This window comes from Bufo bufo, chromosome 3 (assembly GCF_905171765.1).
Source record: "Bufo bufo chromosome 3, aBufBuf1.1, whole genome shotgun sequence".
Classification (NCBI taxonomy): Eukaryota; Metazoa; Chordata; class Amphibia; order Anura; family Bufonidae; genus Bufo; species Bufo bufo.
This window is the reverse complement of record NC_053391.1, coordinates 376,036,951-376,061,853: the sequence shown is the minus strand read 5'-3', so window position 1 is coordinate 376,061,853 and position 24,903 is coordinate 376,036,951. Positions and strand designations below refer to the sequence as shown.

General features: G+C 41.1%; 1 long non-coding RNA gene across 2 annotated transcripts; it reads right to left on the bottom strand.

The window, feature by feature from the left end:
* Positions 1-6: 6 nt before the first annotated feature.
* On the bottom strand, positions 7-24,856 carry LOC120995457. 2 transcript variants are annotated; one of them, XR_005777596.1, is made up of 3 exons: positions 24,464-24,856; positions 13,569-13,642; positions 7-449 (listed from the first exon to the last, which is right to left on the bottom strand). It is a non-coding gene; the product is annotated as an uncharacterized LOC120995457 (long non-coding RNA). The 2 variants fall into 2 exon arrangements; XR_005777595.1 differs by lacking the exon at positions 7-449 and adding an exon at positions 5,276-5,520.
* Between the last annotated feature and the right edge of the window lie 47 nt (positions 24,857-24,903).

Genomic DNA, 24,903 nt, shown 5'->3' with positions numbered 1-24,903 from the left:
GTGGGTGACAGTATTTATTAATAGAATATAGAATGTGTGACTTGACTTACAAGCATTTTATTATATGATTATTTTAAAAAAAATTACACTGGCGTGATTTTGTACCACTCACCAACAGCATATTGGCCCTGACAATTTTCTTTCAATAACTTTTGCTAGCTGTGACAACTGACAACCTTCTGTTAGTTTATGTGCCATGCCCTTATAACCCTTCTCTCTGAATAAAGCCCAAGAAGGCAGTAACCACCAACAAACTCATGGCACAGAGATCTGGGTGTCCTAAAAAGGCACAACTTAGCCCCAGGTAGCAATGGCCGATTCATTCTTGAAGTTAGTGACCTATTCATTATCCACTAGTGGGTCATAAAAACTAAATCCATTATATCTACTATGTATAAATTTTGATTTCTCCAATGGAAAACTTCAAGTGTTCTGCAAGGATTTAATTCCTGAAAGGGAGAAAAAATTATAATAATTATTATTGCAGTGGTAATCATCATCATAATAATAATAATAATAATAATAACTAAAGGAAATAATTTTGTATAACTACAACTACAATAAAATGACAAAATATTTATATTATTGGCAACTCAAGATAAAGAACAGCAGCTCTCACTACTGGTACATGATGCAGTTTATTTAGTATGCATGTGGCTTTTATATACCAACAGAGAATTTATCTATTTTGGGTGCAATTACTAACATATCATGCCTCCAGAAAAGGCAGAGGGTAATTTGGCTGCATATTGGTTAAAAACTCCAATGGAATCAGTATTTGTTTGTCACATGGTAGCTCTGGGGTTGTCTTCCAGTGCTGTGGTCCTAGGTTGGAATGTGACCAATGGCAACATCTGTTTGTATGTTATTTCCATGTTAATGTGGGTTTCCTATGGATATTCCAGTTCCCCTACCAATATAAAATGACATCATAGACTATGTTAGCAATTTATAAGAAACAGGAAATAAGTTGAAAAATTAAGTTAGGTATTATCAGTGTGTATTTTTCTACCATAAATAGCACAGAAAAACACACACACTGTTCCTTTACACTTTCCTTTGTCCCTCAACAAATCACACTAGACTACTCAGCTGTTTGCAGAAATTCCCAGTGATTATTTTACTGAGATGTCCTACTGTCATTAGCAATACTATAAGGCCCACATATCCAAAATTTGCAGGACCCATTCTGCTGGACAGAGACACAGCTGATCGTGCGATCAACTGTTTCTGAGTGGCGTGTTGCACAGCACTGGATTAAAGGTCCTGCTCCTGCACTCAAGCAGGAGAAGGTCAGGTCCTCCGCTGTCAGTAGTGACAGCCAGGGACCCCAGGAGAAGACAGAAGCAGTTTATTACCAACAGAGAATTTATCTATTTTGGGTGGTGAGCGCGGTCACGTCAGCACAGGTCGTGCTGAATGAAGATACGCTGACGTCACTGTGTGGTGACCGCCATTACATCATCAAAGGTCCTTTGGCAGGTCCTGAAAGAAGAGGAAAGAAGACGATGCCGGCTGCACGAACAACAGGATGAGGTGAGTTCATTTTTATTTTTTAAACCCTAAAGCCACATTTTAGTAAGCATTCTGTATTAAGAATGCTATTATTTTTCCTTAAAACCATGTTATAAGGGAAAATAATAAAATATACAGAACACCTAACCCAAACCCGAACTTCAGTGAAGAAGTACGGGTTCGGGTCTGGGTACTACAGTCAGTTTTTCATCACGCGCGTGCAAAACGTATTGCACCTGCGCGATAAAAACTAAACATCGGAATGCAATCGCAGTCAAAACTGACTGCAATTGCATACCTACCTGCACGATTTTCCCGGATCGCAGATGCAAATAGAATCTGAGTCCTTTGTATCAATTATCTCCAGCGCCGCTGGAGATAATTATGCATAATAGGAAGAGGGGAGAAACCTCCCCTCCTTCTATTATGTGCATTCCAGCAGCGCGATTACTATCGCGTTGTCCGGAATGGGAAGTGTTACAGGCGGGAGATCAAAGGATTCTCCCGCCTGTCAGGAAGCAGCGCGGCCCCAACGCGCTCATGCAGGAATGCGCGTGCTGGCGCAGTGATGTCATCTCACTGCGCCGGCCCACGTGTCCCTGATGGTGGCGGGCGGTGCAGCAGTGCGGGCCGCCGGACATAAATATCCGGCGGCCCCTGCACTAAGGCAGAAGAGCCGAGCCGCCCCCCCCCCCCCCCCTCTATAGAAGACCCCTGGAAACGAGCATAAGAAGCGGGAATCAACCCGTGGACGACGAGCCGTTAATTCCCTGGAGGGCTGAGTACCACTATCCCACCAACGATTAACCCTTATTTCTTCCAATTCCCCAGACCACTATATCCTATGCCCCATACCACTATCACACCAACAATCAACCCTTACCACTCATCCCTACCTCTACCCACTACCTGCCCATATTCTCCTTGATCCTACCATCAACCCCCACTATTTTCCTGCCTGCTGCACCCCTCCACCAACGATCACCCCTACCTCCAACCACTCTCCCTGATAAACCCTTATCCCTGCCCCTACCATTAACCCCTACTTTTCCCCTGCCAGCTGTACCCCTACCCTTTACCCCTGGACCACCAACACCGTACCCTAACCTTATAGGAGCATCTCTGCTCCCTATACTGGGTTAACCCCTGCAACCCTGTGTCTGGGGCCTGCATTTACCCTTGCAGCGCCACTGAAAACCCGTCCTTCATAGGGATAGTTTTAGTCCAGGTTGGATGGGCTGCTAATGTATGTGTGTGTGTGTGTACTGTATAGTTAGTTTGTGGGTGGAACTTGGGATTCTGTAGTGTAGTTTAGTACTGTATATTTAGTGCTGTATTGTTAGTACTGTATTGTTAGTGCTTCGCGTACGTTGTGTACTGTAGGTTAATAAATACTGTGTTATTTGTACCTACTGTGTAATGTGTTGTTATTAGCGGTAGCTAGCTCAGTTAGGCGCTTGCAGCTAGTTTAGTGATTGGCGTAAGGCAAGGTGAAAGTAGAGTATTATTCATTATTAAAGGTATAAATAGGCGGATTCATCGGTAGACGGCTCCTCCTAGTTATGAATATTAATTATTTGTATTTGCATAAATTATGGTAATTAATATCCCCCTTTACAATATGACACTTTCATACAATGTTAAGTAGTCAGTGTACAGATTGTATAACAATGTAAATCAGGTGTGCCCTAAAAATAACTCAACACACAGCCATTAATGTCTAAACCGCTGGCAACAAAAGTGAGTACACCCCTGAGTGAAAATGGCCAAATTGTGCCCAAAGTCTCAATATTTTGTGCAACCACCATTATTTTCCAGCTCTGCCTTAACTGTCTTGGGCATGAAGTTCACTAGTTATACAAGCTGTACGCGGACTACTTTACAATATACTAAAGTGTCATATCTTCAGTGTTGTCCTATGAAAATATATAATAAAATATTTACAAACATGTGAGGGGTGGACTTACTTTTGTGAAATACTGTATATATGATGCATTAAGCAGACTCAAAAATCATATTGAAGCTCAAAAATATTGTGACATAATATAACAGATGACTTCATGCAAACAGTCATTGCTCTGACCACATGCAAATCCACTGTATAATGATGCAGTGAATTATATATATATATATATATATATATATACTGTATACAGTACAGACCAAAAGTTTGGACACACCTTCTCATTCAAAGAGTTTTCTTTATTTTCATGACTATGAAAATGGTAGATTCACACTGAAGGCATCAAAACTATGAATTAACACGTGGAATTATATACATAACAAACCAGTGTGAAACAACTGAAAATATGTCATATTCTAGGTTCTTCAAAGTAGCCACCTTTTGCTTTGATTACTGCTTTGCACACTCTTGGCATTCTCTTGATGAGCTTCAAGAGGTAGTCTCCTGAAATGGTTTTCACTTCACAGGTGTGCCCTGTCAGGTTTAATAAGTGGGATTTCTTGCCTTATAAATGGGGTTGGGACCATCAGTTGCGTTGAGGAGAAGTCAGGTGGATACACACCTGATAGTCCTACTGAATAGACTGTTAGAATTTGTATTATGGCAAGAAAAAGCTAAGTAAAGAAAAACGAGTGGCCATCATTACTTTAAGAAATGAAGGTCAGTCAGTCAGCCGAAAAATTGGGAAAACTTTGAAAGTAAGGGCTATTTGACCATGAAGGAGAGTGATGGGGTGCTGCACCAGATGACCTGGCCTCCACACAGTCACCGGACCTGAACCCAATCGAGATGGTTTGGGGTGAGCTGGACCGCAGAGTGAAGGCAAAAGGGCCAACAAGTGCTAAGCATCTCTGGGAACTCCTTCAAGACTGTTGGAAGACCATTTCAGGGGACTACCTCTTGAAGCTCATCAAGAGAATGCCAAGAGTGTGCAAAGCAGTAATCAAAGCAAAAGGTGGCTACTTTGAAGAACCTAGAATATGACATATTTTCAGTTGTTTCACACTTGTTTGTTATGTATATAATTCCACATGTGTTAATTCATAGTTTTGATGCCTTCATAGTCATGAAAATAAAGAAAACTCTTTGAATGAGAAGGTGTGTCCAAACTTTTGGTCTGTACTGTATATATATATGCTGTTGTTACTACACTTTCAGGTACAGTTTTAATGTAGTTTGTTTTAGCTAAAGTTACAAGCAGATCCAGCAGAAAAGAGAAGTGTGTCCTTCCTTTATATTTCCTATTTTTGTGGAATTCACACTTGCCTTTGATCAAAAAACTGCATGTGCGATTCCACCTTTAAAGATGCAGTAAATACAGAAAAAAAATGTTCAGACTTTCCTCTCTTCTCTCCTCTATTGTCTTGTCATATTACAATTAAAGTTGAAACATATATAAACAAATATGAAAAAAGGAGATTAACCCTTGTATTCAGTGCAGGATTTCTGTTTGTGTCAACATCAAGCAGAAAATGTTGCAGGACATATAGGGCCAGATTTATCATTAGCTCGTCAAAATAATGGAGTCAAAAAGTCACACATTTTTGCGCAATCGCTAAAACTGCGCAAAAATTTACGACTTTTATTGGCTCTGCGCTATGCTCGCCAGTTTTCTGAAAGTGGCCGTGTTTTCTTATGTAAATGAGTCTCTAGACAGATTTACTATTGCGACAATTTAAAAAAGTTGCAAATTTTTTTATTCGAACAAGCGACTTTTTGGAAAGACGTGCGACTTTGTAAAGGCGCTTACTGAAGGATAAACTGCTACCGTCAAACCACATTTATCACAGTATTAAAGAACCATTTATAAATCTGACTTAGCCAAAAGTGACTTTGGACATATGTAAAAGTGGAGTAAGGTGTAAGTGTAATAATAAATCTGGCCCACAGTGTTTACTTTTACCATTCATTTCTAGGCTTAGTGCTCCTCTGCAGTATACAGTCTGAGATTACTGTATTAGTTTATTATCCATAGCTGTACATGTTACCAGAATATGGCCATCCTGAGTCTTCTATCTTGGTTTGTATATATATTCCACACTCTGTAATGAAGAAAAAGAATATGAGAAGTTGGAGCTGTAATTACATATACAAATATATTTATCAACGTATTCATAACTCTTAGGGCTCATGCACACAAACCTATTTTTTTTTTTCTGCATCCAATCCGCATTTGTTGTGGGTCGGATGCAGACTCATTCCCTTTAGGGTCCATTCACACGTCCGTTTTTTCTTTCCTGATCGGTTCCGTTTTTTGCTGAACAGATCTGTACCAGATCTGGACCCATTCATTTTCAATGGGTCCTGAAAAAAAACAGACAGCTCAATGTCTGATTTTTTTCAGGACCCATTGAAAATGAATGGGTCCAGATCTGGTCAAGATCTGTTCAGCAAAAAACTGAACAGATCAGGAAAGAAATAACGGACGTGTGAATTGTCCGGAGCTCCCGGCCGGACACAGACAGCGCAGCAGCCAGCAGGTAAATATGATGCTTCTAATATTGTAATATTGCTAAGTAACCATGGCAACCAGGCCTGCAGTAGCGTCCTGGTTGCCATGGTTACCGTTTGGAGCCCCAGAGCGATTAAACTGGGACTCCGATCGGAATCTCCGCTGCCACCAATGATCGGACCGGGGGGGAGGGGAGGCCGCACACTGGCCACCAATGATATTAATACAATAGAGGGGGAGTGGGGGGGGGCGCACACTGGCCACCAATGAAATTACAATAGAGGGGGGGCGGGGGGGGGGCCGCACACTGGCCACCAATGAAATTACAATAGAGGGGGGGGGGATGGGGGCCGACGGAGGCCGCACACTGGCCACCAATGATATTACAATAGAGGGGGGGAGGGGGTCCGACAGAGGCCGCACACTGGCCACCAATGATATTACAATAGGGGGGGGCCGGGGGGGGCCGCACACTGGCCACCAATGATATTCAAACTGGGGAGGGAGGGGGGTCTGCCCCCTGCTGCCTGGCAGCCCCTGATCTCTTACAGGGGGCTATGATACGCACAATTAACCCCTTCAGGTGCGGCACCTGAAGGGTTAATTGTGCTGATCACAGCCCCCTGTAAGAGATCGGGTGCTGCCAGGCAGCAGGGGGCAGTCATGTACACAGTTCGTAGTATATTCTAACTAGAAGCGCCCCCATAACTATGGGAACGCCTCTGTGTTAGAATATACTGTCGGATCTGAGTTTCACAATGTAACTCAAATCCGATGGTATATTCTAACATAGAGGCGTTCCCATGGTGATGGGGACGCTTCAAGTTAAAATATACCATCGGATTGGAGAAAACTCCGATCCTATGGTATATTAACTCCTGACTTTACATTGAAAGTCAATGGGGGACGGATCCGTTTGAAATTGCACCATATTGTGTCAACGTCAAACGGATCCGTCCCCATTGACTTGCAATGTAATTCAGGACGGATCCGTTTGGCTCCGCAGGGCCAGGCGGACACCAAAACGACCTTTTTTTCATGTCCGTGGATCCTCCAAAAATCAAGGAAGACCCACGGACGAAAAAACGGTCACGGATCACGGAAGAACGGAACCCGTTTTTGCGGACCGCAAAAAAAAACGGTCGTGTGCATGAGGCCTTACCGACATTGTGTGATACTTTGGTGCAAATAGCGCCAATGTTGCCTCTGGCAAAACTGACTTCATAATTACCCCTCATATAATAAATTTCACTTAATATGTTTTATGTGCTTCATGTTAAAAAAGATAGTGAGTGACTAAACATTATTTCCTAACAAATAGATGTACCGATTATATTCTGATGGCATAAAGTTTTTTACACTATTTTTATGCTGCACACAGGCTTCCAGTTGGCCCCAAGTCTCCTGTGCCTGGAGATAAGACAGAGGAGTAATTATTTCTCTTGTTTCTCAGGAGAGATAATTATTGTAGCCACTAGGTGGCAGTATCACACTGAGATGCAGCCTCCTACTGGTGTAAATTGTACAGCAGGCCCCACAGTATCTTCTAAGCTTCCCGGGCTGCTGGTAGTGAAGGAGGAGAGAACATATCTGGCCATCCTCCTGCCCTCCCTGCTGTCATAAAACTGGCTGCTGGAGAAAAGGACTCTTCTGCACTGCTGGGCTGACTTCTCAGGTGTGTGACAGTAGTGTGCAGTATGAGACTTTAAGGGGAAATAGGGGATTTGTTTATAGCAGACACAGATCTATGAATGTGTGCTGCTGTCTGCAGTGTTCAGAGTGGCATTGGGGGGACTCTGCCCTAGGTCCCCCCCCCCCAATGCCTCTGCTTTAGGTGCACACTCATAAGTGCCCCAGCTCTAGATGCCCCCAAATGCCCCCACTCTAAATGCACCCCTAATATTGCCTCTTTGCCAGTTGCCCCCCTAATACCTCTGCTCCAGGATCACCACTATTACCCTGCCTCAGGCTACCCCAATGCCTCTGCTTTAAGTGCACCCCCATTAGTGCCCCAGCTCCAGATGCCCCCACTTTTAATGCACCGCTAATATTGCCTCTTCTCCAGTTACCCCTGCTCCAGGATCCACACTACTACCCTGCCTCTGGTGACCCTAATGCCTCTGTTTCAGTTATGACTCTCCGTTTGTGCCCTTTGCTCACATTGCTCCTCTAGAAACTTTGCCTGGGCTTTGTTAAAGGTGGTGACCTGCAAAGGGGGTTGCACTTATGCCCGAAAAATTCTGCACAGTGCGTCACATTCTCCAGTATTGACACGTATGGTTTACATGGCGGCAGTGATGATATTCCGTATTTACAGGCATCACTGCTGCCATGTAAAGAGATACTGGTGGTGGAGTGGTGAAGGATTCAAAGCGGTTGTCCAGGTTTACAAGTTATCCTCTCCACACCATAGGGCATAAGTATATGATTAGTGGGGTCCGATTCTGCGACCCCCCACTGATTCCAGGAACGGGTCCTGTTCCCCCTTTTTGATGGTATGGCAGGCCACACATATGCCCTGTTGCTCCATTTATTCTCTTTGGGACCACTGGAAATAGCCAGCGTTGTACTCTGTCATCTCCAGCGACCCCATAGAGCAGGGCTGGCCAACCTGCGGCTCTCCAGCTGTTGTAAAACTACAATTCCCACCATGCCCTGCTGTAGGCTGATAGCTGTAAGCAGTCTAGGCATGCTGGGAGTTGTAGTTTTGCAACATCTGGAGAGCCGCAGGTTGGCCAGCCCTGCCATAGAGAATGGATGCAAGCACGGCCACCGCTGCTGGATTACACGGTGGTCATAACCACAGATACATGCTGTGTATAATGTGATGGAAAGAAGGCAATATGGACAATCACAATACATTGTAGTAACTGCCTTGTATTAACTTTCTCTACATGATAAATGCCAATTGCTGAAGTGAGACAACCCCTTTATGTGTGCTACACCTAATATGGTTAGGCTTACGTCTTGGTGTGTGCATTGTGTGTTTCCTATGTGTGATTGGTGTGTGCTATATATGATCTATGTATCAGTGGTGTTTGTGCAGCATGTAACCCGTGTATAATTGTCTTGTGTTCCACATCTGTCCAGTGAGTGATTGGTGTGCGCTGCATGTGTCTTGTTTCTGACTGACTTAAGTGCAGGATATCAATATATGTGTAAATTCTGCCACATGTATGTTTGTGCATTTTGCTGTGAATGTCTGCCATCATACTTTATCTTTAATATTCCTGTTATCACTGTAAGGCCACAAGCGTGTTCGGATTAGGTCCGGATGCGTCCCAGTGCATTGCGGCAAACCCGCGCGAGCAATGTGTTTTGCACGCGCGTGATAAAAAACTGAATGTGGTACCCAAACCCGAACTTCTTCACAGAAGTTCAGGTTTGGGTTCAAGGTTGTGTAGATTGTATTATTTTCCCTTATAACATGGTTATAAGGGAAAATAATAGCATTCTGAATACAGAATGCATAGTACAATAGGGCTGGAGGGGTTACATATTTTTTTTTTTAAATGTAACTCACCTTAATCCACTTGTTCGCCCAGCCGGCATCTCTTCTGTCTTCTTTTGTGAGGAATAGGACCTTTGATGACGTCACTACGCTCATCACATGGTCCGTCACATGATCTTTTACCGTGGTGATGGATCATGTGACAGACCATGTGATGAACGTAGTGACGTCATCAAAGGTCCTATTCCTCACAAAAGAAGACAGAAGAGATGCCGGCTGCGCGAACAAGTGGATTAAGGTGAGTTAATTTTTTTTTTTTTTAAACCCTCCAGCGCTATTGTACTATGCATTCTGTATTCAGAATGCTATTATTTTCCCTTATAACCATGTTATAAGGGAAAATATTAATGAACGGGTCCCCATCCCGATCGTCACCTAGCAACTGTGCGTGAAAATCACACCGCATCCGCACTTGCTTGCAGATGCTTGCGATTTTCACGCAACCCCATTCATTTCTATGGGGCCTGCGTTACGTGAAAAACGCACAAAGAGGAGCATGCTGCGATTTTCACGCAACGCACAAATGATGCGTGAAAATCACCGCTCATGTGCACAGCCCCATAGAAATGAATGGGTCCGGATTCAGTGCGGGTGCAATGTGTTCACCTCACGCATTGCACCGGCGCGGAAATCTCGCCCGTGTGAAAGGGGCCTAAGTGCTCATGAACACGACCGTTGGATGTTTTGCAAAACATGGATAACGGGTGTGTGCATTCCACATTATGCAGAGCAGAACAGCCGGCCTCTAATAGAACAGTCCTATGCTTGTCTGTAATGTGGACAATATTAGGACATGTTCTATCATTTTACAGAACGGCCATGCGGACATAGAGACACGGAATGCACACAGAGTCTTTTTTTTTTTTTTTTTTTGCGGCCCCATTGAAGTGAAGGGAACGGCACGGACATGGAAAAAAAATAAGTTTGTGTGCAGGAGCCCTAAGGTGCACCCCCAGAATCAGTTACACTGGTGGGGCCTAAGTACCCCAGTCCGACACTGGCTGCACAGATAGTTTTTTTTGTGTGCCAATGGATGTCTAACATCAGGAACAGGCATTTTTGTGCATAAAGGTAACGTAACAGAAATGGCAGTAAAAAATGCATAAAAACGGTAAAGTGCTTACGACTAACAAAGACTGTGCATGACACCACCCTTAGGGCTCATACACACGAACGTGTGCTGCCCGTTGCCTTATTGCAGACCGCATTTGCAGATTCGCAATACATGGGTGCCGTTCCATGTGCATTCCGCATCACAGATGCAGACCCATTCACTTCAATGTGTCCGCAAATACAGAGATGCGGAATAGTGCGGAACGGAATCACGGAACCAAACATTACGGAAGCACTACAGAGTGCTTCCGTGGCTTCTGTTCCGTACTTCCGTTCCGCAGAACTTGCTCTATCTTTTTGCGGAACGGACAAATACAGACCCATTCAAGTTGAATGGGTCTGGATTCATCCCAGCGGCCGTACGGAGGTTGCCCGTGCATTGGGGACCACAAATTGCGGCCCCCAATGCATGTTACGGCCGTGTGAATGAGCCCTTAGCCAGCTAACTCAGAAAAGCTTGAGTTTTTGCACTCAGATTCTACCAAACACTTAGGCTCAGTTCACACCTGAGCGTTCTGAAAGGAGCGCTCTGTATGCGCGATAGTACGGGCGTTTACAAGCGCGCATACAGAGACAAGCGTACACACAGTGTCGCGCGTTCCCGAAAGTCTATGTACGGGAACGCGCGACAAGCGCCCAAAAAAACGCTCCTGTACTTGTTTGAGCGTCGGGCGTTTTACAGCGCGATCGTACGCGCTGTAAAACGCCCAGGTGAGAACCATTCCCATAGGGAAGCATTGGTTTCTCCTTGTTGAGCATTTTACAGCGCGTAGGAACGCGTTGTAAAACGCTCAGGTGTGAACTGAGCCTAAATGTTCTGGTGTAAAAAAAAAGTTTGCACCTTATCACAAATTACAAATTATACACACACAAATATAGCATTGCAGGTTATATTAAAATGCCAAAAAATGCTTCAAGTGCTAATCTAAACAATGAAGAAAATGAATACATCTACACAATATGCTCTGGGGCAGATATTCAAATCCTGTAGACAGCATAAACTCAGGCAGTCTAAAGATGTGCCAAATTTATCGCACTGGCTCAGGCCTGATGATACAGTTGGTGCAGGGCTAGACACTTTTGTCTAACTTCATACCACCTATTGGTTGGCTTACTTTGTGACAGAATATTGTGCCAAAATGTTGGCCTGAAATGGCACATTTTAGGCATGAGTAGACTGAGTAGAGACAAAAAATAACTGTCCTAACAAGAATAAACGAGAATAATCCAGCATCTGTCAGTGAGTATGATTAAAGTAACTATCTATCTATTATCTATTTAGCTATGTATTATTTATTTATTTATCTATCTATGCATTATCTTACTATTATCTATCAATCTTCTCAATCTATGTATCTGTCTATCTATCTATCTATCTATCTACCTACTGTATCTATCTACCTATCAACCTACTCCATCTATGTATCCAGCTCTCTGTCTATCTGCCTATCGATCCAATATATATATATTCTAGCTGTCTTCTGTCTATCTATCTATCACGCTGGGTCAATGTTAATAGTAGATTATGTAATATCAGCGAAATAATTAAACAAAAAAAAAAAAAACATTTTTACCCTGGAAATGGCTGTAAGGTTCCAGACAAGGCCCAGCAAAGTCTTGGAGTATCTAACAACAAATATTAGGTAAATGTTAGGACCAGTACTTAATTGGTAAAGCTGTCTATAATAACTTCCCAGTAATTAGTGTTTAGCTCACATCATATTATTGTATGTATCTCTGATGCTGCAGTTATTTTATCATTGTTAGTTTTCATCATGGTGCAGCAATACTTGATTTATTAAAAGATTAAAAACACCTTAGGGTGCGTTCACACTTCAGTTATTTGGTCAGTTATTTCCATCAATTATTGTAAGGCAAAACCAGTAGTGAAGCCTACTCAGAGATAAGATATAATGGCTCTTGCACACAACTGTATGTATTTTGCGGTCCTCAAAAAATGATCCGTAAAAAAAAAAAATGGAACGGACACAGAAAGAAAATACGTTCGTGTGCATGAGCCCTAATAGAAAGATTTTCTCCTGTTCTGTGTTTTTTGACCCGCACCTGATTTGGGCTCCCAATAACTGAATTGCGAACTCAGCCTTACTAATAAATTAGGGCTCGTTCACACTAAAGTTTTTTGCGTTCTGTATACGGGCCGTTTTTTGCGTTCTGTACACGGTCCGTATACGGAACCATTCGTTTCAATGGTTCCGCAAAAAAAAAATGGAATGTACTTCGTATGCATTACGTTTACGTATTTCAATTCAAATATAGAACATGTCCTATTATTGCCCGCAAATCACGTTCCGTGGCTCCATTCAAGTCAATGTGTCTGCAAAAAAAACTAAACACATACGGAATGTACTCCGTATGTCTTCCGTATCCATTCCGTTTTTGCGGAACCATCTATTGAAAATGTTATGCCCAGCCCAATTTTTTTTATGTAATTATTGTATACTGTATATGCCATACGGAAAAACGCAACGGAACTGGAAACACTACTAAAAAAAAAACTGAAAAACTGATCCGTTAAAAACGGCCCGCAAAACACTGAAAAAGCCATACGGTTGTGTGAACGAGCCCTTATAGGCCTTTTTTCTAGCTTGTAGAAAACACCATCAATTTAATGCTTTTGTTTGTTTGTTTTTTTAAACTTTTTTTGTTCCCTTTTTTCATACCAACATTTTTGGCATGCATTTGTTTCCCTCTTTTTTTCCCCTATAAAGCAGCCAACAAATGCCTGAAAAACAATCATCCTTAGAGCATGCTGTGTTTTTAAAATGGACCAAAAATGCATGAAAAGTGAGGAAAATACTGCAAAAAAAAACAAAAACATTGTTTGTACTTTAGTTTTATATTTCCCTATTGAATTTCAGTTAGCATCTGGCAACATTTTCTTTTTTTGTTTTTTTTTTATAAAAGAATAGAAATACTATAAGAAAAAAACACCAGGAAGGATGCTGCAAAAAAAAGTGAAACATTTTTTTCTAAAAACACTGTGCGAAACTAACCGTATTGTCTTCTTCAGGTAAAAGCAGGTGTTCCCCAAATATTCCAATTCCAATTCTTCATGTTTTTTTCTGTGCTGAAAAATATATGTGAACAAGCAAAAGCCCAATAAAAACGGATTGGATTGTTACTCTATTGTGATCGTATCAATTTACATGTAATTGCAAAAATTACCAAATCAGCAATTTCATACCCAGATCTGAGCTTTTAATGGCTGTGGAAAATTCCCTTTATAAGAAGTAAAATAAAGCAATATACTGTAGCTGAGAACACATTATGTGACCGTATTCTTATATACTGAAAAAGCTATGTTCACGTCTGGATCAGAGGTTCCAATAAGGGGCCAACGGCGCAGATTTTGTCAAAAATGCTGGACAAAATCGGAAAGCGTTTGGTCGCATAAAATGATAGCCACCATAAAGTAAACCCAGATAGCCCCATTACGGGTGATGTTGGTGTCGATCATATGACGGATTTGGCACTTTTCTGTTTCTATTTTGGCACAGAAAATAGCGCAAATGTGAACGTAGCCTTATTAGTACTTGCTTTATTTCATTTATTTCATTTTATTATTTTTGCAGCATGTTTTGGTGAAAATAACATCATGATGAGTCCTATATTCCTGCATCTGTCTGCAGGAGAAGACACAATGTGGATGTAATATCACCAGTGATTCCTACAGTACAGACTGGACACAATTCCAGTACCTGTCCTTCCATTATGTCTCGGGGTGGAGGTGTAAAATCTGGAAAGCATTAAAAGCTTGTATCCAGACAGTGTCTAGAGAAGGAGACATGAGCTTCCTCTGCAGATAAAGCATCAGTGTCTGCCTCACAATGTGATGTAGAGCCTGTTCTCTGCGCGGTCAGGAGGACATGTAGTCACCATGCAGGCTGTAAGTGACATAGCACATGGGAAGCTGCAGGAGACGAGGAGGACACCTGGTTTTTGGAACATGTGTCCGGACGGATCTGAGTGTGATGCAGGACTGTGACCCTGACAGACACACCACCGGAAGCCCCGCCCACAATGTCAACACAACAAAGGTAACCTCACAGATTGGACGCCGGAGTCAGGAGTCAGCGGCTGATAGGTGAGTGGCTGCGCATGCGCGCTGACGCCCGAGGCAGAGCCGCGAGAACTGCAAGCGGAGCAGGCTGGTGTAAGTGTAATGGAATAAATACAGGTTGTGAGGGAGCGATGTACTAACGGAAAGAAACCTCAGAACCGACCACGTCTAATTGTATCAGATATGTACAAAAGAAATAGAATCAAGGAGCATGTTATGTAGATTTTCTCAGTCTATGCCCAGTCATTTACTACTGCGATTTTGAATTACATTTTTACTTATCAAACCCTCAGTTTATCAATGAGTTATAAAATCTATAGAGAACGATGTAGATAGATAGATAGATAGATAGATAGATAGATAGATAAATAGATATATATGATATAGATAGAAAGTCAGATCGATTATAGATAGAATAGATAGATAGATAGATAGATAGATAGATAGATAGATAGATAGATAGATAGATAGATAAATAGATATATATGATATAGATAGAAAGTCAGATCGATTATAGATAGAATAGATAGATAGATGATAGATAGATAGATAGATAGATAGATATGAGATAGATAGATAGATAGATAGATAGATATGAGATAAATGTAGAGATAGATAACAAATAGACAGATAGATAGGAGATAGATAGATAGATAGATAGATAGATATGATATAGATAGAAAGTCAGATCGATTATAGATAGAATAGATAGATGATAGATAGATATGAGATAAATGTAGAGATAGATAGATAACAAATAGACAGACAGATAGATAGATATGAGATAAATGTAGAGATAGATAATAAATAGACAGATAGATAGATAGATAGATAGATAGATAGATAGATAGATAGATAGGAGATAAATGTAGAGATAGATAACAAATAGATAGATAAATAGACAGACGGACAGATAGATAATAGATAGATAATAAATAGATAGATAGATAATAAATAAATAGACAGACGAACAGATAGATAATAAATAGACAGACGGACAGATAGATAATAGATAGATAATAAATAAATAGACAGACGAACAGATAGATAATAAATAGACAGACGGACAGATAGATAATAGATAGATAATAAATGGACAGACGGACAGAGAGATGACTGTCATTTACAGATCTCACCCATTTCTATAAAGGGCTAGAACTTGTGAGACCTCGGCCTCTGCCTGATATGTATGTATATCTGTAGTAATTTAGTGGAACAAGCACTTCACAATGTCCAGGAGATGATTCCTATATGTCCCCCTCATGTTAGAACCTAGAACTAGAACCTTCTACTGTTCTCTGTGTATTCGATTAATATATCCTAAAGTCGTTTCCTATTGTGCCATTATTTTACAAGAAAACCTGTTTTACTCCTCACTGAAGTAGCCACTTGGGTGGGGGGCATTAGTAACTACACCTTTGGTAGGTTTCCTCTGCCCCCAGCTGCTCCCTGAGCCCACTAGCCCGGATCTGGCTAATAGAAGCCCGGGTGTGTCCTGTGCACCTGCAGGAAGCAGACACTGGCCAGGGGCTATGGACTTGTGCTGGGAAATTGTAGGTCAATCTGCCCTGGTCTTCTGCTATCTCCCTTGTGATATCAGGAAGGAAATGGCTGATGAGGAGACACAATTGAGGACCCTCACCTCTGATCTTAGCAGGGAGATCTGCGCCCATCGTGCCCGGCTCGGTACTGTACATTATCACAGCTGGGTTACAACAAGTCCTTTTCAGGCACCTAGGGGAAGAGTATTTAGGAAATATTTAATTTCCGATATTGATTGACAGTTTATCAATGAGAAATGATACTAACTTTTGTCTATCAATTTGGGAAGAAACAAGGCAGCAGTCTGTCCGCATGAACTCTTCATAGCTAAGCCTTCTGGGCGTTGTAGTACCACCTCTCATGAATGTTTTTTTTCTTTAATCAAAAAGGAAGGAAATGGAAAGTGATTTAAAACAAACTTGGGGGTGACCTCTTGGGGAACCTTCCACCTGTATCTGTTTTACCTAATTGTTTTTTTCTAGCTAAATCTGATTGGCAGTCTCCCCATCTGGAACTGCTTTCCGGACGGCTAGGAGGCAAAGGGTTAAATTCATCAGCACGATGCTCTTCCTGATTATAAAGAAAGTTGGTGATTGCTATTAGAAGTCCTTGTACTTGTAGCCCCCACTGAGGACCTGGAGTCAGCTGGGCAGGAGGCGCAGTGGGTAAGCAGTTGGTGCCCTCTGACTGCACTGGTCACTTCGCCCACAATGGTGGCAGAGACATCTCATCAAGTACAGATAGATAGCTAGAAATCCCAGTGTTTGTACAGTGTGATCCTCCGGCGCCCTAGAACCCATCCTCACCACCTTGTACAAACAGTAGTGATAGTTACACCTGACCTCAGTGCTCCATCTGCAAGACTTAACAGGACTGGCTCTCCATCCACACTCTAATCCCCGCTAAGAGACAGTGACAACCTTATTTTTTTTTTTAATTAAATATTAGCTTTGCTTAATCCCTTTTATGTAAAGGCTGGAGATGCCGTAAATACAGAGCTTGATTTAATGCACTTAGAATCTCCCACAGGATTGTAAATACAAGTCCAACAACCCTCCACCAGCTCAGCTCGGCTAGTCCATGTGTCTGTGTGTTTGTGTGTGGCCCTAATAAATATTGTTTTCCCACACAGATCCATGGACTGTTAGAAAATACACAACTCACACACTGGCGGCCAGCAGCACATGGGAAACAGCAGTGTGGTGGTCAAAGCTCCTGAAGATGGTATGGGGGCAGAATTCCTCAATGCTAATAGTGTGGGCACACGGCAAGCCCAAATCAGGAGTGGAGCAGAAAACACAGTATAAGGGACAGATGGGACTTTTTCTCTTTTTTTAAATTCACTCCAAAACCGCATCAGGAAATCTGCACCCTAAGAAGAATGGTAAAAATAATTTCAAGGAACATACATGGTGCAATAGTTTTAATGCAAAGACTCGCAGAATATTTCAAGGTTGCTACTTATTATTATTATTATTATTTTTTTTTTTATCATCATCATGTGGTGATAATATTAGTGATATTATATTCCTATATAAACTGACGTGTCTAATTCAATACCCTGCAATGCCAATTATTGCAGACATCTGAACTTTTTAACCATTTAGTTTCTAAACTACTACTAATAATAATTATAATAATTATTGCTATTGTGTTTTTTAGGATTTCGATATTATTTTTTTTATGCATAAAAAAACAACTGCTGGTGTCAAACATGTAACATTGTTGCAGGCCTTTTGTGCACAGCTGTAATCGTGGGATAGAAACTATGATTTGTGCAGGAAAACAGTTGGTAAACCTGGTGTCCTAATGCCCCGAGAGCGGCCCTTTTCCAAATTGGATAGCATAGTGTGGGGCGGGTAAGAATGTAGAACTTTGATTTATTAGAGATGGGAATAAATAAGGTGATCGGGATGGCAGGAGTTGTGCCCGGGGGAGACGACTCTATCAGCACACATAGCTAAGCGCACAGACAAGGGGTTAATTTAGTCCCAACTCAGTGAAGACTTTGTAATTGAAAATCAATCAACCTGCTGGACTGTTGAGAACATGGTCAGAGCTCAGTGATCAAAGAAGAGAAGGGAGAGTTGGGAAAGAGTGGAGGTCATGTGTACTCAGGGAGTGTGGAAAATAAGTATTTCAATATATACTGCTGGCTGCCAGAAAGCAGGAGGGCACTACATACCCCTCCATCTGCACACAGCACCAGGGAGCTCCCCTTCTCGTCCATGCCACACATTAACCCTTGGCCGGCCTCTCCACATTAGCTGCATGGGGATTTTAGTTTTCCGGTGGAACCAGCTGAACAAGATGGTACCCGGGCGGGCGCCTATCTCTCTCCCATCTGGAGCTGTGGTGACGCCACTGGAGATAAGGCACTGGCTTTATTGATGGGCGCCCATTGTTTCCTTGTCTGATGACCTGCCAATATCCTGTCATTTACAGGGCATATCCAACTGCTAGTTCCCCTCACTGATTTCTACCGGCAATACATACCCTTATCAACTGCATGTGCAAATGAGCTAGACTGGCCATTTCTTCTATACATTCCATTTAGTACTGCCATTTTCAGATTAACCCTCTCAGCCCTGCAGCCAAGGCAAGCACCTCAGGTAAACCGCAGAGAGAGCTGTGACAATTCCCTTAGATAACTAGTGCAAGCATGCTGGGACTTCTAGTGCTCTGGGGATTCTGTATCTATCTATCTAAGATCTATCTATCTACCTAACTCACTCATATGCCCTAAGTATAGTTTTGTATTTATACATGCTATCATATAAATCACACGCTTTTTATCATCATTGAAGAACTTTGGAAAATCTATTAATGTATTGAAACTTTGAATAAACTGTGTCCCTGTGTATGTTCTGTAGAGCAGAGAAGGTCTGCTGGTAAATGTGTACATGGGAAGAACATTGGACTGATTGTACAGGAATAATAATCAATATATTTATCTATAATATATCTATCTATCTAATATATTATCTATGTAATATCTATCTATCATCTATCTCTATCTCATATATTTTCTATCTATCTATCATCTACTATCTATCTTCTATCTTTCTATCATCTACTATCTATCTATCTAATATATTATCTATCTATCATCTATTTATCTCTATCTCATATATACTTTCTATCTATCTATCTATCTATCTATCTATCTCTATCTCATATATTTTCTATTTATCTATCTAATATCTATATATCCATCTATCTAATATATTATGTATCATCTACTATCTATGTATCTATTATCTATCTATCTAATATCTCTCTATCTATCTATCTATCTATCTCACTCACTCATGCTATAATATAAATCACACCCTTTTTATCATCATTGAAGAACTTTGGAAAATCTATTAATGTATTAAAACTTTGAATAAACTGTGTCCCTGTGTATGTTCTGTAGAGCAGAGAAGGTCTGCTGGTAAATTTGTACATAGGAAGAAGATTGGACTGATTTTACGGGAACAATAATTAATACATCTATACTCAATCAATCAATCAATCAATCAATATATCTATCATATATCTATTATCTACCTGTCAATCTTCAGGTCTGTCAGTCTATCTAATCTATCTATGGCCTCTACTGCTATGGTTCCTATTATTTGTGAATAAGAAGGTCCATGCTGACCTGAAGAGATGGCTACTAAACAGATGCCTGTTGTATTTTCGCCTGCCAGCGCCCCCCTCTGACTGGATTATCACAAACTGAACATTGTCTCTACTAATGTGTCTGCTGTTCATGAGATTTCAGCACAATCTTCCTGGGTAACACAGCAGATTTAATCAAATCGCAAATAGAAATAACCCAGTGCATCACCTCCCAACATGAAATAAGTAGAATATGGTAAAGCAGTGCACTGGATACTGCAGAGCTCATGATAATAATGATAATAATAATAATAATTATTATTACTATTGTTATTATTAAATTAAAATAACATTAAATAGACTGTGATAATCCCTTTTTTTTATAATAAATAATAAAGCAACAAAGAAATCAGTATCATGAATCCTACGATGTAATGTGAGAATATGGGAAAAGCAAGCACTATTATTATTATTATTATTATTATTACTAGTAGTATTATTAGTAGAAGATGTAAAATAATAATAATAATAATAATAATAATAATAATAATAATAATACAGCTAATGCTCTGTATTAATAAAAAAAACTTTGAATTCGACCAAACAGGTAGGCTGCAGTTATCTTGCATTGTCGATCAGCATGTAATGATTCATCTATACATTTCAGGATGAGTGACTTGAACATTTGTCTCCGGCATATTTATATCATTTTTAGGATCATATTTAGACCCCCCCCTTATTTCCCCCCTAATATTGTCGCCTTATGATATTACCTTCTTCTAAATCAACCTGAAAAGGTTGTAGTAAAATGTTGTACTGTCATGGCTTTATATCTATACAGTTTGAATGAACTATATAGCTTCTACAAAGCTATCACATTATGAGATAAAGTACTAGATCCATGCCTTTTCTCCCCACTAGGACTATTGGAGCTACTACTGAACATTGTTAAAAAATGTTCTATTTGAATATGATGTGTACATTCTGAAGTCTATCTAGCTCATATCTATCTATATATTGTCAACTAGGCAAAATAATAATTAGAAAGCATGGCGTTGTGTCTACGGAAAGATGAAACGTGCAGGGTATGTTGGATTTAGGAAAGGCAGGGGTCACAAAGGATGACACCTGTTGCCCCATCTATGTAAGGCCAGAGCACAAAGGGCTTCTGTGTTCCTATACCAATCAGCAGCAACAATAAAACCTCTATAGGTAAGACAAAGTAGATAGGCCCATTGACTTCCACCTGTTGCTACCATGTAGCCGCCCTGGGGCAAGGTAGCTGTAGCCATAAGTGCTTTACTGCTTTCTAGTCCTCCAGGCTCCACGGGGAGAAGGAGAGAAAGCCTGTCTGAGTCTGGGAAGATAAAGCCCTGTAGTCTGCTGCTACCTGTTATCATCTGCTAGATGCTCTATCTACATACAACACCAGCACCGATAAGGTCTGATAACTGGAAGCAGCAGATTTTATTAACCCTTGAAGCGGAGCGTGGGCCTGCAGACAGAGGTTAAGAATTGGGGGCACTGTAAAGTGTACACCAGATAATAGTAATAGTATTGATATCTTAATATTTTGTGAAAATGAAAAATATCTCACAAGATAAATTTGGACACACAGGCTTACCCCCGCTAAACTGTTAACTCAGTGTGAACACAAGCAGCTCATATGTTTTGATTTTACAAACATGGATGCAATCTGATGAAATCCAGCTTGGTCCTGCAGTCTTTACTTAATTCACCCAGATCTTACATTATTAAGACGCCAATAAGGATTGAGTCATCGAAAATCCCGAATTACATGCCCAAACCAAGACATGGGAATAGCAACATGATCCTCAGCAGCAGAACTCCCTTTGCAGAATAGGAACCCTCATTTCTCCTAACCTGTTTATCTTCCTTTAAATGTTTGTACTTGCTAATAGGGACTTTATTGGGAAGTTTGATACCAGGGGATTATGTAAATACAGTTAGTAGTTGTGCCAGTGAGCTTTCCATTCATTTCCTATATGGTTTAGGGAGCTAGGTCCCAAGCTTGGAAAGAGGGAGGAGAGTGCAAGGGAGGCTTGCTTGGCTCCTTGTGAGAATTGTTATTTTTCATCAATCACTTGCAATTTGTCTAAGTGGACAGGACAGGACACCAGCAGCCCTGCTGACTGAGGTCACGGTGACAACACAGCAATGGAGAAGAGCAAATTGCGTTTGCTCACAAACTCACAGATCCAAATGACTGGCTGTACAGGCAAGGCTCCATGTGACATGGGGGGATATGAGGGACTCTGACAGCTCTTAAACGGCCTGGCGCCAAGGTCTAAGTCTACAGGCTAAAAATAGTGCACCGAGGATGAGGGGAGATGGGCCAAGATGAAAGCCAAGTGGGGGGGAAAGGAACATCGGATGGACAATTCCTTTAAATTGTGCTCTTAATGTTATTTATATTGGTTGGATAAAGCCCACAAACCCCAGTGCAGTCAGGATGTAGTTAAAATGTACATACATACACACTGGACAACCCTGAATCTTGAGATATTTTCTAGATAGATAGTTTCTTGGTTATCATTTTTTTAAATAAACAAACATTTCTATTTTTTTTATTCTGTCTGTGAGTGTGTCTTATGGTCTGAACTGTACTTTACACAATCACAAACTGCTATGCCATCATGGCTAAAAGTGCAGCGATTAAACAGTATGGAAGCAGTGACCACTGCTACCCAAGAAAGCGCAGCAGTCCAGTACTTTCATATTATGGGGAACTAGGGATACATGTAAAACAAAATCAGTCTGTCCCTATACCTACCCAAAAAGAAAATGATATGTGTTTTAGTAATTTAATAATAATAATAATAATATTACAATATTCTTATTATTATTTTAGTATTTGTCAAAAGCATATTTCAAGGCTTAAAGGAATTTTTTTTTAGCATTTAGATATTAAATATACATTATGTGTATTGTATTACAACGTGCACTAATATATACTTATTACTATATATATATATATATATATATATATATATATATATATATATATATATAAATACACACACACACTTTATATTAATGTAATGGTCTCGGTTCCCAGGTACTGAGTTATGATAGCTTTGTTTTATAACTAGTTAATTACAATATTGGTTCCCTTACTGAAGATAACATGCTGTAGGGTTATATACATTTATATAATGTATTCTGGGGATCCACTGCCCTGGGCTATAGCATTTTTTATTTATTATGGTAGATTATAATCTCCTTACTCTACAGCATATAGTATATGTATGCGACATATAATAATGGTGTGTGTCTGTGAGCTCCAGGACGCTGCTGGTGGTGACCCCTCTAGTAGGTTGACTTCCAGACTGTTGATAAGACCAGCATCAGGCAGACACTGCCATGTTGTAAAGGACCCTGATGACACTTGTATAGGTTTGGTGGTGGCGCCACAGTCCCTAAGCAGTAGAGAGGAGCAGGGCCAAGCCCAGGGAGAGACTTGGGATGACACCTTGTCTATCAGAGCTGATGCCTATCTCTCCAGTGACACTCTTCCCATATGCTCTCTTATCTCTAGTATACGTGACAGCAGGAACACATTTACATGATGAAATCATTCATTTACAGGAGAAGATGACAACATATTAAGTAGTGCTCAATCAGGACAATCCTGTGTTGTCATGTAACTAGATTAACCCATCCCTGCGCGCAGACCAGACAGATGGGCGCTATCACCCAGACTGTGCATAGTGACCATGTATCTATTATCACATGTTCCCCACCACAAGATGTGCAGTGCCCCCTGAGATGCCACAGTGCTTCTATGTACTTCTGTCCACCCCTCCCCCACGTGTACCACAAGATCACCATCCGAATCAATACTGCATTGCTTAGAATGGATGCCCTGGATACTCTGATCAGGAGCACATCACACAGGACAGGCAGGGAAGCAGGCTTCCCCCTCTGATCTGGCAGAGTGTGCAGCGTTTGGAGGGCGCTGTTTGAAGATTTTTTGGGTAAATATGAAGTGACAAGAGACGGTTCTCATTGTAAGACGTCAGCAGACTGGCGCCAAGCGGCTCTTTAACAAACTGAGCCCCAGTTAATCAGAACAGATCTAGAAATGAACATCTTAAAGAGACACATCACCATTGCCTATTAGACCTGATGACTGTAAGAAATGGCAAAAAGTCGTCTGGTAGCAAGAACAAAATAAAACTATAAAAATTACATGTAGCTTTGAAAAAAAGATATATATATATATATATATACACACACACACACACATATATATTCTATATAGTGGTGGTCCTTGGACAGAAGGACAGATTGCTGCGTCCTACACAATGCCTCCATTGTAATGATTTCCTCACAAGTGTGTCACTGCTTCTTCCAGACAACAGCTCTGTGCTGTGAACTTGTACCAACTCTTCCAGGACTCAGGGAAGGACCAGATCACACAGGCTAGCTGTATGCTGTGTCCTTTTCACCCTCATCTGGAACAGAGACACTGTCCAGACGTGTGTGCCCTGACTGGCCCGGTCACTCGCTGCTTGCAATACTACATGTCTACATGTACATGTATGTGTAATAATAATAATAATTAATAACAACAACAATGTTATATATATATATATATATATATATATATATATATATATATATATATATACCTATCGGAGATGTCATGTCACTCACCTAAATTTCGTGTTATTATTCTTGAAATCCATATACTAGAGGCTGCTTCCCATGTGAAGAAAGCTTCTTTCCTTTTTGAACTGTGTAAATGACCTCGGGGCTTGCATTTAAAGCGGCGATGCCCTGGAGCGCACACACAGTCCTCTTGTGGTCTGTTCCCCCTTATACACAGCGGGAGTGCTGCACCCACACACAAGCTGGAACAATCCTGGTACCAGCCAGTCCCTCCACTGTGTGCCAGTCAGCGGACTTCTCCTACAGCAAGCCTTGTAGTTTAGTGATCGGTGGGCCCCACCTCTAGCCGGTCTCCATGTATCCTGCTTCTACAGTATAGTCCTCTGCTCTGCTGCATGGACGGGGAGAGACTACTGTCCTGCCCTCAGCTTATGTCTAGCAACGTTATCTAGCCACAGCTATCTATCTGTCTATCTAATATCTAT